A 15,873-nucleotide genomic window follows, 5' to 3' on the forward strand; every position below is an offset into this window, starting at 1 on the left:
GTTGATGTATTCGCAACCAATTTTTGAGTACCGATACTTTTCACCTTTCTCGCAGAAGCCTAATTGCATTCACACAAATATAATTAGGAAAAGCACGTTCGCAATCCACGACGTCACTAATCTCTGTTCTTGTGCACAGAAGACTACTACCTTTTGGAGATTTTGTTTTTAAAACAGCCGGTAGTGCATGGGCTGGAAACGGCGTGGTCATAGCAGCAGAGACGACCATTTAAAATTAGCACAAACGGAGCTAATTCGCGGTAAATATACCATGCATGGCTCCATGCAAGCATGAAGGAAACGGCGAATTTTGGTTGCAAAAGAGCAAAAAAGTGGCACAAAATTAACTTTTTTAGTAATATTGATAAAATATGCTGCAAAAAATATTTCTATTTTGAACAGTTCACTCTAGTCGCCCTGGCACTGCTTGTCAGCTTTCGATTGTCATGCGTCCTTTTTCCTGCACACTGCACCCCATCTTTTAGAGTTTAAGAAAGCTCTCAGATGGTTTTATTTTCCAGGTGTTTTCAGTAGACACTCATGGCTTCTTTTATGAGCTGCAGGGGAGGGAATTGCGAGTTCCGCGGGAAACACTGTTACAAAATGTGCGTTTCATGATCTGCACTAAACCATGTTCGAAACACTCGGCAGCAAGGTGAGAGAAAAAAGATGAAAGCATATGCCAAGAAATGGTTCATAACGCTGTGTCAGGCAAACGGCGCTGAGAAGCGAATTATGGATCATTGTATTTTGTGATGGTCACTGCGCTATTAGAATTTGAAGCCTATTTTCTGAAAATATGTTTTCGTGGATTCAAGGAAAAAGAACGGAACCGAGAAAGCTGTGAGCAGTTTTTTTCTTATGAGATTATGCTACATGCCCGCAGTGTATACTTAGCCGAACATATTGTATATCTTGTGGGGGTTGAATTGGGGATTGGGGAGATAAGTACGTTCTCCCCACTCAATCGCGGCTGACACGGTGATCGCGTACGCTACCGACCGCTCGCCGACCACGGCGGGCCTTGCTCTGGGGGAACAAAGGAACGACACATTGGCTGACACAAACAGGCATTTATTGCTACAGAAACAATAACGCCAGCTAGCAACAAGGTACGCTAATGAATCGAGGACGTCCGACTCACCAGCAACGTTCCGAGCGAATGTTCGCCCGCGCTAGGGCAAGGGATATAAACTCCGCAGGCCGGACGGGACGAGTACGGGAGCCTGTCTCCCCGTCGCTTCCTCGCCCCGCCGGCGAAGAGCGGAGCCGCGAGCGACGCGTCCGCTCGCGCCGATGATCCCAGCCCAAGCCCCCCCTCCCGCGCGCGGGCTTTGGCAGTCTCCGCGCAGTGATGCCGGCGACCTCTCTTGCCAGTTAATGTAACTCGCAAAGGAATGCGCTCAGCCTCGAGGTGAGACCGCCGCTGCACGGTACCTCGCGGGAAAGCAAACTCAGGGGGCTGCAGGGCAGGTCCCCCCCCCCACCAACCTTAAAAAGTCCCACGCGCCTGAAAGTACATGCTATGGAGGAGTCTCCTGGTCTTCATGTCCTTGAGGCACGTCTTGCAGCGGAGGTCACGCCGACAGTGTCCACGCAGACTTCCGCGGTATTCCGAAGGCGGCGTGAAGGTCTCCGCTGGGACGACTCGCATGGCCCGCGGACTACCGTGTCCGCGTGCCCGCGAATCAAAGGCCGGTAGAAAAACTGCAGGCCAGGATTCTGCAGTAGTCGCCAGGGCAGCAGCAGCCGGAGTTGACTGCTGACTGGTCTCGCCACAGCTTCCCCGGATGGATGCGGCGAAGAGGATACAGGCAGCTCCGTCGCAGCAGGTGGCAGCGAGACGATGTGCACCGGACAGCAAGCCTGGGTGGCTCCACCGAATCTGCAAAATTGCCGAAACGCTCTCGGCGTGCCTTTAACGTAGGTCACGGGAGGGGAAGCGGCATCCGCAAGGGCCTCGTGGCACAATGCCTAACTCGCTAGTAAAACGTGTCGGCGGCTGTGCAAACGCAAAGTTCGAGTGAACAAAGCCCTTTCTTGAGTTGAACGAGACTGCTCAGTTCGTGCGAAGTTACAAACAAACAAAAAAACGGGTGGGCAGCAAAGTGCGCCCCCTCTCAACGACACGGTGCGGTGGTCGCGTCTCTTTTAACGTGGTGCAGGCAGCTCCGAAAGCCTCAGGCCTAACTACCACTCCGACAACGACCATGACCAAAACAAAGACCCGAAACGGGTTTTGTGCGCGCAGCGGCGAGGAGACGTCAGCTTTGTGGGGTGGTCCTACCTCGCTCACTGCAAAAAGCAGCTTCTGAGCGGTCGGCGCCCAACGTATCGGACGGTGTCGGAGCGCCCGGTGCCGAGCTGCAATACCAGCGAGCTCGTAGCGGCACCCATGGCCCCAGGCCACCCGGCTCCCGGAGCCGCGACTCCCAGAGTCGAAAAATAGACAGTAGAGAAAATATATACAGAAACTCCGACCACCCACGCGGCTTCCGTACTCACTCGCTTCGGGCTCGGCGACTCCGCGGGCGCTAGGCCTCGCGCTCCCTCGATGCGGACCAAGTGATTCTCACGAAGAAACTCCAGGGAAAAATGTGCTGAGCATGTCGAAAAGTTCAAACATGCTGCAGCGCAATACTCGCACTCAAGAAAGCATGCCGCAGGTCCTAGCGATCAAAATTCACTCTAGGCCTAGCACTTGTCACGTCCGGACAAAGAGCGTTCCTCGAACCGAACCGACAGTCGTCCAATGTTCCAAGAGCAAACCCCACGTTGGGCGCCAGATGTAGGGGTTGAATTGGGGAGATAAGTACGTTCTCCCCACTCAATCACGGCTGACACGGTTCAAAGCCGCCCGGACCCCACCCCGTGATCGCGTACGCTACCGAGCTCTCGCCGACCACGACACATTGGCTGACACAAACAGGCATTTATTGCTACAGAAACAATAACGCCAGCTAGCAACAAGGTATGCTAATGAATAGAGGACGTCCGACTCACCAGCAAGGTTCCGAGCGAATGTTCGCCCGCGCTAGGGCAAGGGATATAAACTCCGCAGGCCGGACGGGACGAGTACGGGAGCCTGTCTCCCCGTCGCTTCCTCACCCCGCCGGCGAAGAGCGGAGCCGCGAGCGACGCGTCCGCTCGCGCCGATGATCCAAGCCGAAGCCCCCCCTCCGGCGCGCGGGCTTTGGCAGTCCCAGCGCAGCGATGCCGGCGCCCTCTCTTGCCAGTTAATGTAACTCGCAAGGGAATGCGCTTAGCCTCGAGGTGAGACCGCCGCTGCACGATGCCTCGCGGGAAAGCAAACTCAGGGGGCTGCAGGGCACGTCCCCACAATCTAAAAGGCAAGATAGCTATTTCAAAATAAATTCAGCCGAGGAAGCACAAAGTGAGGCATCCGATGCTAAAAAATTTAGTTGAAAAAAAAACGATAAAAGAGAGAACAGTTTTTTTGGTTCAGAAAATAATCTTTTGATGTGAACATGCTCTGGTGTTCAATAAGTGTACAGTTTAGAAACGTTACACAACAATTCCTTAAATTTTCGTTTGATATACTACTCAGTTTCCAAACTCCGCTTCAAACGGTGACCAGTTCCAGTATATACATACCGTGTGCTTACGGAAGGCGGCGCCATCTGTAAGCAGCAAATAAAAGCTGTAGCATGTCGCCATTGTTTCCTGAAAGCATTTTTTCTTTTTTCCCTTAATTATTGTGACTGTTATATCTATATATTTTTGTTATTGTACCTAATTTTGTTACCATGTAGTACTGCGTCTACAAACAAGAAATAATTGGTTTTTGGAGGGAAAGGAAATGGCGCAGTATCTGTCTCATATATCGTTGGACACCTCAACCGCGCCGTAAGGGAAGGGTAAAAGAGGGAGTGAAAGAAGAAAGGAAGAGAGAGGTGCCGTAGTGGAGGGCTCCGGAATAATTTCGACCACCTGGGGATCTGTAACGTGCACTGACATCGCACAACACACGGGCGCCTTAGCGTTTTTCCTCCATAAAAACGCAGCCGCCGTTGTCGGGTTCGAGCCCGGGAACTCCGGATCAGTAGTCGAGCGCCCTAACCACTGAGCCACCGCGGCGGGGTTACAAACAAGAAAGAAATTTGGAACTTGAACGGAGTTTTCGTTATTGACCGTTATGGGCGCGGGAATCAGTACAAACCAGAGTTTCGGCCATCTCAAACCGTAGTTTTCTTATACACGAACCCTACGCAAGGTTTCAAAACTAGTAACATGAAAGTGCTCTGATACTCCTTGCCTTTCTGCATAAATTATATACTGATACTCTGCGCTTGCAATGCCTATGGACGCCAATGAAGGTGCACGAAACCAGCCCTTTCTTCCATCTCCTGGTGTAGGACACATCCAAGTAAATCGAGTTCAGCTCAGCAAAACAAAAATATCTAAATTTTAATAGCATAAGTGTGTTGTATATTTTTTAAATGCAACTTCACTTGCGGAGAAAATGGCTGTACGAACGGCCAGAAAAAACTATATCGCTGCTTGAACCAAAGAGGAAGCATTGTAAAGAAATGCTGAATATTACGTTAGCCTGCCATTTTTCTTCATGCTTGGAAAACTTGCGGGAATATACAGAAATACAATGCGTGCTTTCTGGTGCATTGCTCCGTATTTTATTTTACCCGCTTAGTCACGCCTCACACTGAAACTAGAATTTGTTTGCCTGGCGCACGTCCTGAACTAATCCATCTGTTTCGCAAAATCTCAAAACCAAAAGAAATTGTATTTTGTTCATTTTTTGTTATATTTAAGCCACCGCCAGAAAGGAAAGGAATAATGATAATAATTCGTTTTGGGGGGAAAGGAAATCACGCAGCATCTGTCTCATATATCGTTGGACACCTGAACCGCGCCGTAAGGGAAGGGGGAAAGGAGGGAGTGAAAAAAGAAAGGAAGAAAGAAAGAGGTGCCGTAGTGGAGGGTTCCGGGATAATTTCGACCACCTGGGGATCTTTAACGTGCACTGATATTGCATAGCACACGGGCGCATTCGCATTTTTCCTCCATAAAAACACAGCCGCCGCGGTCGGGTTCGAGCCCGGGAACTCCGGATCAGTAGTCGAGCGCCCTAACCACTGAGCCACGCGGCGGGTAAGGAAAGGAAAATAATAATAATTGGTTTTTTGGGGAAAGGAAATGGTGCAGTATCTGTCTCATATATCGTTGGACACCTGAACCGCGCCGTAAGGGAAGGGATAAGGGAGGAAGTGAAAGATGAAAGGAAGAATAGGTGCCGTAGTGGAGAGCTCCGGAATAATTTCGACCACCTGGGGATCTTTAACGTGCACTGACATCGCACAGCACACGGACGCCTTAGCGTTTTTCCTCCATAAAAACGCTGCCGCCGCGGTCGGATTCAAAGCCTGAAACTCCGGATCAAACCCGACCGCGGCGCCTTTTGCGTTAAAAATTTAGAGGATGCTTCAGCTTCGTCTTTAAGAGTGAGACGCGACAGCGTGTTGCAGCGCTGCCAAGGAGTCCACGGAACGCGAACGCACTTTCGACGCGACGCGTGGTTAGTTGGGCAATTTAAGGAAAGGACTCCTGTCTTACATAACTCGGTGGGCACCCGAACCGGGCCGTAAGGGATGAAAATTGAATTGAAAGTTGGTTTTAAGGAAACGAAATGACGCCTGTCTCACAATCATCGCTGGACACCCGTACCGCGCCGTAAGAGATGGAAAATCCCTTTCCTTACGGCGTGGTTCAGGTGTCCACCGAGATGCGCCTTTTATGCGTTGCATATTGCAATCAGTTCAGTCCATGTGCGCGGGCGGGCAGCCACCAACCACGTGACGTGACGTCACGACAGCCAGAGGAAAAGCTGGGCCCCAACTCGCGCGGTCGCGCGCGGCCGCAGCCACCACCTGACTCCCGCTCCTCCCGCTAGGGGCGCTGCGCCGGCGCGTGACGTCACGGAGGAAAAGCTGGGCCCCAACTATGCAGAAATAATAGAGAGCTATAGAAGTCAAAGGAGGATTTTCCCTCCGCCGGACAAAACACTAGGGAATAAAGAAGCTACAACATGGCGTAGACTACAAGCTGGGAACTTCATAAACCCGGTGTGGGCATCACACGTATTTAGGGAAAAGGAAATAGAGGAAAAATGCAAAAAATGTGAGCATAGGGGGACCCTAGATCACATCATTTGGGAATGTACACACTCCCCAGGGATTAAAGAAAGAATAAATAGCAAGGAAGCCTGGGAAACCCTTCTGCAAAGCGCGGACCCCGCCGTGCAGAAAAAAGTCATTCACCTGGCACTGGAGGCCGCAAGAGACCAAGAACTCTATGCCTGCCTTTAGATGCGAGGCTCCCGGCCCCCACCCCTAGGCCTGCGTGCCAGAGATGGGGAGTAGGGGAGCCTCTTCTCTGGTGGAAATAAAGGTTTTTGGAATGGGAATGGGCCCCAACTCGCGCGACCGCTGCCACCACCTGACTCCCGCTCCTCCCGCTAGAGGCGCGTCGCCGGCGCGTGACGTCACGGAGGAAAAGCTGGGCCCCAACTGGCGCGGTCGCGCGCGGCCGCAGCCACCACCTGACTCCCGCTCCTCCCGCTAAGGGCACTGTGCTATGATTGACATCACGGCATATGTATAAAAGAGCTGCGCTCCTTCGCCGGGACAGTCTTATACCCCTGTCACACGGGCATTTCGAGGGCCCTCGAACTGATAGTCTATCGACTCAAAGGCGATCGAGCGCTGCTACACTGGCAGTTTCAATGGCGATCGAGTCAATAGCCTATCGAGTCAACGGAGCAGCACGGAACTCCATCGAGATATGCAACGCATTCTTGGCTTAACCAAGCTAAGCCTGGCCATTTTTTCTCTCACGGCCAAAGACGCCGGCGTAACCGGCTTTTCTGCGACACGAGCTCCTTAACGCTGTCGCGTTAAAAGTGCGATCCAATGAAGCCAAGCTGCGCTTCTTTTCATTCCGAACCCGTCCGTAGCTGTTTAAACAAGTTCGTACAGGAAGAGAATGTTGAAAAATTGCGCTACGGTACCTTGATTGCATTGTGCTTGAAATTTTTGTGGTGTTATTGGTTTGGAATGTGTCGCAGTCCTAATTCCCTCAGCATCACGATGCACCGGTCTTTTCAGCTATATCAAAACATGAATATATTCAGTAGTGTACTGCGCACTTTGCGTACAAAGGCAAATAATTAATATTCAAATTAAAATTACATAGGCGTAGACCGATTTGTGCGTACAGATAGCTGCACGTCTTTCCTATACCCAAATAATTCCAACTCAGAAGAGCAGAAGTATGGAATGAATAGTTATGAAACTGAGAAGAGTAAAATTGCAGGAAGTATTTAAATTCCTCATTTCTGCATAAATTTTTAGTATGCTCAGATCAGCATCCATGATGTTATCACAGAGCACACGCGCGAGCGCTTTTGCAAGTATACAAAACGCCTTGCGAACAATTTCCAGAATGTCTTGAGTTTATAATGAAAGAAATGGCTGTATGGAAAAGAAGGCTTTTACTAACATTGTGAAATAGTCTAAATATGTCTAACAGCAAAACTCGCTATTCTAGCGTTCGCCTATTAATCTTGTGTTACAAAAACGAGCTGCTTCGAACTGGGAAGCAAGATTTGGTGATTGATCCCGCAATTTTACAATACCACCACCTTTGCTGCCCTGCATTGCAAACTAATGTTTTTAATTGCTGCAGAATTACAATACGGTACAAAACAGAGACTTTTGCAGGTTCATACTGTTTCCAAAACAGAGAGGATGTTGAAAGCTATGGCTGCGTGCTCAGAAAGCTTTGAAGTTTTAATCAAGCTTAGAAACAAGTATTTCCGTTAAAGAATAACATTTTTACCGCACTCACGTTGGACAAACTCGAGTTATACATTAAGTCATGAGCAAATGTTTCACTGGGCCCAAAAGATAATACGCACAATTAATAGTACCGCATCTGGATGAGAATTCCTTCACGCTAAAATATGGAGCTAATGAGCTTCCAGGCGAATGACTTAAACTAAGTTAAAGATTTCGCCAATATTAAGATGAAATAAAAATATGAAAAAATGGCCGCCTGATGGCGATAATTAAAGCAGCAGGCGTCTAAGGGAGTTACAAAAATCTTCTATACCGTGTTCAATTTCAAAACAACGGTGCTCGATGCAACCATCCTCTACAATGTTTTCATAATTTAAAAATCTGGAATGCCAAAGGCTTTCGTCTTCTTTTCCCGGTTTGATAACAAAGGAGTTTGATGACGCTTCTCCCAAAACATATCTTCAGATATCACGCACGAAATGTCAGCTAATTGCTTTAGCGACAAAAAACTAGAAAACATGAGTGCGAGTAGTTTGCGGAAAAATAACCACTGAATAACCTGAAGTTATTCTCTCGCAGCCGTCAAATTTCACTAGTGAAGAGATGCCACAGGCACCAAAGCCAACGCGAAATTTCTCAGTATCAGTTGCGAGGGCATAGCGGGCATGATCCATATGATATGGACATGCGCGAGCTTTGGACAGCTTGATAGTATGGTTGAATCCTGGGAGGCACTGCTTCAGAACGAGGACAAAACTAAACAGCATGAAGTCATCCGTCTCGCCCTTGCCGCTGCTGAGATCCAAGAGATCCCGGTCGACGGCTGAGGGAGGGGCCACGGCTGGGACCGAGCAGCGCTTCGGGTACTCATCAACCTTTTGACGGGTGCAAATAAGGTTTATTTCTCTCTCTCTCTTTCAGTATCAGTCCAGAGGCAAACTCATTTACACCATGGGCGCTTTAGAATTCTTTTAATTACCGTAGTATCCGCTGCTGTCAGCAAATGCCTACTCCACGCAGTTGAGCAGGAAAATCTTACAGCGAAGCAGTATACCTCTACCGTCCAAGGAAAGCTTCATGATGTCGGCGTCGTCAGGAAAGAAACGCCAGGCTCAAGAAAAAGCGGGACAAGACAGCATGGTGCATCGTTGCCAAGGGGTCCACAGAACGCCATCATCCGTTCGGCGCGACGCCTTGCCCGTACAAATTAAGAAAACATGTCTAGGTGTACACCCGAACCGCGTCGTGAGACAAGGAATGAATGAATGAGCTATTTATTTAGTAAAGAAGGAAGGAAGGCTCAAGGCCGTTTGTTGAGGAATTGGGTTGTTAAGGACGGGAAAAATAAAGGTCTATTGATACATAAAGGGATGCCTTGGGTGGTGCATCCACTCTTTACATTGCGTTGTAGAGGCCACAGCGTAATTGCCAATATCTTCCCAGATGCCGTTCGCTCCGTATCTGGTCAAGGCATGAAATTCCTCGCCATCGGTGGGAAAACCATGCTTGGCGACGGTCGTCGCATCCCTTGCGGAACTCTGAAAATCTAAAAGAGTGCGGTGAGGGGCTAGTTGGTACGACATTAAGGAAACAATGAATAACTGCGCAAAAAGGACGGGACAAGAGAGAAGTCTGCGCTTGTCTCGTGTGATTCTTCTCTCTTGTCCCGTCCTTTTTGCGCAGTTATTCATTGGAACTCTGAACAATGCCAAACTAGGTCACGGTACATGTCAGCACAATGCATACACCCACAGTGCGGGCACTTGACAACGTCAGTAGTGCCACCTTGATGCCAGGGAGGGCCGGTAAGCCATTTACAGATGAAGTTTGGCGTGTAGGTGGCACTGGCGATGATGTTATTAATGAAGTACTGCTCATGCTGTGTAACAGAAGCAGAGGTAGCAAGGTAACCCGATGGTACAACGGCCGTAGGTCATGCACGGCTCCTCTGGCACGCCGTAGTCGGCACGTTAGGACAGCGGAGTTGAGGCAAGAAAAATGAAATGAAAAAAGCTGCGGTTCAACTACTGCTAAACCTGGTTCGAGGGCGCAAGCTGCGGTATATCAGGCAACTTAATGCAGCTTGGCGTCTAACGTTGAGTGCGGTCCGCACACTGGATAGGCAGTGCGCCCACCCTGCCAACCTGGCAGGCGGCAGTTAACAGTTGATAGCGAGACGTTGGTTGCCCAATGAGCGCTGCGGCCTATTGCTGCAGTGCCGCGTCTTTTATTGCATGCAGCCCACATCTCTCTCTCACCAACGCCACGTACCTCAAAGCTTGATTGAGGTGTCCACTGTCCGAGGCAGCCAGTTATGCGTCTTCCTTTCCTCAAGATAATCGGAGTCTAGAACGCTGTATACGCCACCGGCAATGAACACAATGAGCGTCGAGAGTCTATAGCTTCAGGGCCGCGTTTCTGCTACAACGTTGTGAATTCTAACACATGCAGCGCACACCTGTCACTACTGCCACGTAGGTTGAAGCACGACTGGGGTGTCCACTGTCCCAGTGGGGCAGTTATGCGCCTTTCCTTTTCTTTCGAAGAAGAATGAAGATTGGTTTTGAAAACTGGTTTTCAGGAAAGGAAATGGCGCAGTAACTGCCTCACATATCTCGGTGGACACCCAAACCACGCCGTAAGGGAAGGAATATCTCCGACGCGCTGTGCCGACAATTACAACCACACATTCAGGTAAACATTAGGTTTGCAACTGCTTCGAAAGGGGTTGACATCATTCGAAGCCATTGTGTGAAGGGCAAACCGCATAATGTACGATAACAGCGCCTCCAAACAAGGCGGAGCACGTTTCTTCTCCCAGCGTGTGTTTCCCGGAAAATATTCCGGTTTCGTTTTCGTACTGATCCGTAGTTCCCGGGTTCGAACCCGACCGCGGCGGATGCGTTTTTATGGAGGCAAAACGCTAAGGCGCCCGTGCGCTGTGCGATGTCAGTGCACATTAAAGATCGCCAGGTGGTCGAAATTATTCCTGAGCACACCACTACGGCACCTTTCTTCCTGTCTTCTTTCACTCCCTCCTTCATCCCTTTCCTTACGGCGCGGTTCAGGCGTCCAACGATATATGAGACAGATACTGCGCCATTTCCTTTACCCAGAAAACTATTATTATTATTATTATTATTATTATTATTATTATTATTATTATTATTATTATTATTATTATTATTATTATTATTATTATTATTATTATTATTATTATTATTATTAATATTATTATTATTATTATTATTATTATTATTATTATTATTATTATTATTATTATTATTTCGTGTCTCTGTCTTAAGCAAAAAACGCCAAGCTAGAAATTGAATGCAAACAGCATTTGAGATCAGGCATACAGCATATAACTCAAATTCAGCTAACTTGTCTATGGTTTCACTCTTTGAAGAGCCACGCGTGTGAATTTTCAAGTGACGTCGCAATGGGCAATTGGGTGTCGGTTTACAGCTTCGCTGCCCAACCACATTCACAGCGTGGATTGGAGGCACAACTGTTTTTTGGCGCCGTCATTCAAGCCAATGGCCTTGAATTCCCGGAAGTATGAGGGACTCTCACGCTGCACCTCCTGGATTTAATGCCTGGGCACTGGCCATCTAGTCAGCTTGCGCTGAAGTAAATTTGTTGAACGTGCAAGGCCGCACTGCTAGTGGTGGTGCTCTCTCAAAACAAAGTGTTGGAAATAAGCAGGCTATAGTCAAGACGCTAAATATGTTCGAAAAGAGAGGCGACACAAACTAGGTAATCGTGTGCGAAATTGAAAAGCAAAGCCAAGTTGTTATTTGTGTCAGGTTAGCTCGTCTCATGTGTAAAATATCTGTAGTTATGCATGTGCCAGCGCTACAAGTCGTTGCATGCATGCGCCAGACCGACCTTACCTGTCCGAAGCGCAGTTAATTCAAACCAGCTTTGGCTGAATAATGCCCTAAGCCGGTAAAGTTATCACTATTAATTTTTTTTTCCTTAGGCAGCGCAACAGGGGCGGGCCGAAGCCAGCCGCTAAGTCATCGCCAAAACATTGAAGCTCTATTATGAGCCAAAAGTAGCCTTAGCCTTTCTTGGCATTCTATGTCTTTCATTTCTTCCACGTAAACCTCCACAGCTCTTCGCTCTTCCTACGCTGCACCCATTTTTATGACCTCGAAGTCAGAAACAGGCCACCAGACAAGGTTGAGTGCAAGCGCCTTCATAACGTATTCATGGCGCACTATCGCAAGGGGGCGAGAAAAGAACGATAACGCTCTTAGGGGAGAGGGGAGGGGAAGCGCGCATTCGTGGTTACGCCACGCCCTTTTGTCAATTAAGCCCCCCCCCCCCCAGAATTTGGAGAAGCTGCATGTTTTTGTGTGCGCAATCACGCGCCATTTTATCTTTTCCTCCGTCGCAAACCATTTTTATTCATGGCCAGGTGGAATCGTCCATCCTGCGGCGCACAAAGCTGCATGAACCACAAAATATGTTTGAAAAGTTTAATCGCTTGAAAGCAACAAATGCAATAACGTAGATATGCGCAAAACACACGCATGTTAAGAGAACGCTCTGAGGAAGTCTAACCTAAGTAACTCTAAGGGAAGTAAAGGTTTCCTGGGCTCCCGGTAGGAATATCGAAGGTCCGGCACACACTCTAAGCATGACACCATCTAAAGACATTTAACTCGTCACGATGGTTTAGAGCGTGCGATATGCGGCAGCAGAGTTCACGGCCGTTGAGTGAAACCCAGGCAGCGACGGCCTACTTTTCATTTAAGCAAAACGCAAAAAAAAATCCTGTGCACTATGCAGCGTTGGTGTACAGCCAGGTACCCGGCTGGTCGAAATTAAGATGGAGCTCCCCAGTGCGTCGTTTCTCACAGCCTGTCTGCTACTCGATGACGTTAAACCCCAGTTGCAATAACACATGCTCGCGAAAAATTGGGACACTAGCATTTTTTCAACGGACATTATCTTTGTGCATCGTAAGTCTGCACCATACCAATCAATACGAGCACTCGGGGTGCTTCATATTTTCCGCAATATTCTGCAAAAACCCACTCCGCTGCTTTTCTACGCCAGTGTAACTAGTCGGTGTCAGCGCAGCAGCGATAGCTGTTAAGGTGTGTATGCTTCACGGTGTGTTGAAGTAGAGAATTTGAGAGCGGCCTTATATCTGTGCATTTTTATAGCGCTCTTTTTAGTTTTAGAAAAACGCTCGTTTTTCGACTACCTCTCGTCTCCTGTGCGCCGCTTTAGGCCCGCAGCGCCTTTAAGGATCCTCTCCTCAGGCGACGCCTTTTGCTGTAGCCGCCGCTGACGGACCAGTTGCTGCATTCCGTCGTTCTCGCGATACTCTCCCATTATTTCCACGGTAACTACCCTCCGGATTGCTACGCTTTTTTACGCACTCGCCATACTCATATGCTTCTAAGGTAAAACCTACCGATATTTAAGGAATGACACGGGGTCTTCATTTACCGCATCACTGTAAAGCCTGCGGTAAAGAAGACGGGACCTTTTGAGTGGCGATCCTGAAGGACACCAAAATCTTAAAAAGGAGTAAGCATAATATAGACCGTAAACTGGTCGAAGCTTTCCTTGTCAGAGAAACGAATAGTGTTTTTGTAAACACCCCTACAATCAAAATGTATAAGAATGAAAGTGTTTTCTTAGAATGAGGTGAGACACGTGTGCGCTGCTGTTTCTTCCTGAGACGCCTTCCCTTGTGCGCATGGCTGTGTTCTCCTTACCGTCTTGATGTATGTACCTTCTTAATTCACTCGCTCACGCTGTGAAAAAGCAGTTGCAAGTTGCGCCTTTCCAGTCTTTCTTGCTGAGTGTTGTCTGATTTGGTGCCAGTTTTTTCACGTAACACTCGTACATATGGAGATTCTCCAACGATACTCTCCCGCTTCCGTGGTAACCACCCCGCGGATGGTTCCAGTGGTGACAACTCACCGGTTACACATACCCGCTGAGTGACTGGCCTCTGAATTGTTCTCATGGCAACGCACCCATCAGTTATGCCGGCTACTTCGACTACTAAAGCTACTGCGATAAACCCTCCAGGAACCGGCGCTTAAGAGTTGTAACTTTAATATGAAGCGAACTGCGAGCCTACGGCTTTATTATAGTTCGGTCCCTTGTTACGTGACAAGCTCGAATGATTCCAATACATTTAATCTGTGATGTTATTAAATACTTACAGGCTAACAATCCCCAATTTCTAGGCGCCCCTCTTAGTTTCTTCACCACATGTTGCACAGTTTGCAAAGAACTCTTAGGCGATATCGGTGGATCGTTTGAATGTGCGAGCATATTCAATGTTGACACAATAAAGTTTGTTATATCCCAAGTAGCGCGATTAGGTTTGCTGCACCTGAAGTAAGTAGATGAAGTACGTTATATCTGACAGGGCATATTTCTGTTCACTATATGCAAGGGTGACACACAAAGTTCGTCATATTCGAGGTGGCATAATAAGGCTCATTATACCATAGCCCACGCGTGATGGCGGCAGCCATTTCCGCTTATACAGACCGTTCTAATCTTGTCGCATGAATACATTGATTGCGGTAAAGCATTTACTGCCACACTAAACTTCCTGAATTGCCAAACTAGATTACCGCAGGTTTCCGGCCTCATTCACTCGAGGAAAGTAAGTAGACTTGGTGCCGCCGTATTGAAAAACATTGTGAAAGCCCCGTTCTCCTCTGCAGCAACTTCGTATTCATGGTGTCATTGGTGTCATTGTGTGCGGATCTGAAAGTTGTAAGTATAATATTACTTTTACATCTCTGTGGTGATAATAAAGGCAAATGAGTGTGGTCCCTATGCCAAAGGTTTGCCAGGCAAGAGAAATACAGGTGACAAAAAGCTTTTCTTTAACTTTGCCTGCTACCGTTCCCACTTAAGGCTCGAAACAACTTCGCATGTGTTAAGCTGATGTACAATTAGTCAAGCGTTTATGTTTTATACTATTGTGGGAATGCCACCGTTGCTAGCTGAGCCCTGGCTGCGTGATAAACATAAGTAGTGAAGGATTAAAGGACACGTTAGCAGTGTATCCCTAACACCGCTGATAAATTGAAACGTTCAAATATAATTAGAACGCGCTTATTCAAGCGCTTGCGGTATTATTTCGAGCGCAGCTATAGACTGGCGTCACTAGACCTCATAGGGGAGCGCAAGTTCCTTTCTTGCCGACTAGAGGTTCCTGCAGTGCCTTGAGTTGAAAATTGCAGCCCGAGAAGTGTTCAGTTGATGGCCGCGGTTTTCAGGCGTATATGTGATGACGTAAATCTGCATTGGCCGACTTGAATCGACTGCCACTGCCCCACTGCATGCGCTTGACTTGGAACGTTTTCACTCTTTTTATTGCTTGTTTCGTTCGTGTTATCAATAGTGAGCTGCCTTTTCTGATTTCGTGCCTGTTGCCCGGATCAATTCTTTAATTTGATTAACTACGCATGGCTACCGCGGACATAACAGCGGCCATGATGCTGATGGTCTAGGGCTCCATGTGAAAACCTGAAGGCTATTGTATTCTGCATATCGCCAATTTCTTGCGCATGTGCTGCTTAAGGCCCCTGCGCTCCACCATCATTAAAGCCATGAAATCAGGTAAAAGCTGTCTATGTCATACGCAACTTACAATTGCCAGCGTTGCGCAAATGTACATATTTATTTCCATCTGCTCTTCTGTGATTGTTCTCACATCAATTGTTCTCACTTCAGCAATGAACCCGAAAAGACATGTGAAGGTGCTTTGTCCGGCACGAGCACTGCTTGATCTAAGCAAAGTAAAACCAATATTATGGAGGAGCAGTTATATTGCCTCGAAGTGTTGGCTGTACTTGTTCACTGCAATGAATTTCTTTAGCTGGTACTCTTGCACTCCAAACTTGCATCTGATTTACTAGGGCAGCAAAAATGTCTATGTTCTCATTTATTTCAATATATAACTGACTGCTGCAGCGTTAAAATTAATTTGATAAAAAATTAAGGAAATGGCCTCTTTGGAAACAATGCACGGCTTCTTAAGGCA

This window comes from Amblyomma americanum, chromosome 2 (assembly GCF_052857255.1).
Source record: "Amblyomma americanum isolate KBUSLIRL-KWMA chromosome 2, ASM5285725v1, whole genome shotgun sequence".
NCBI classification, from domain to species: Eukaryota; Metazoa; Arthropoda; class Arachnida; order Ixodida; family Ixodidae; genus Amblyomma; species Amblyomma americanum.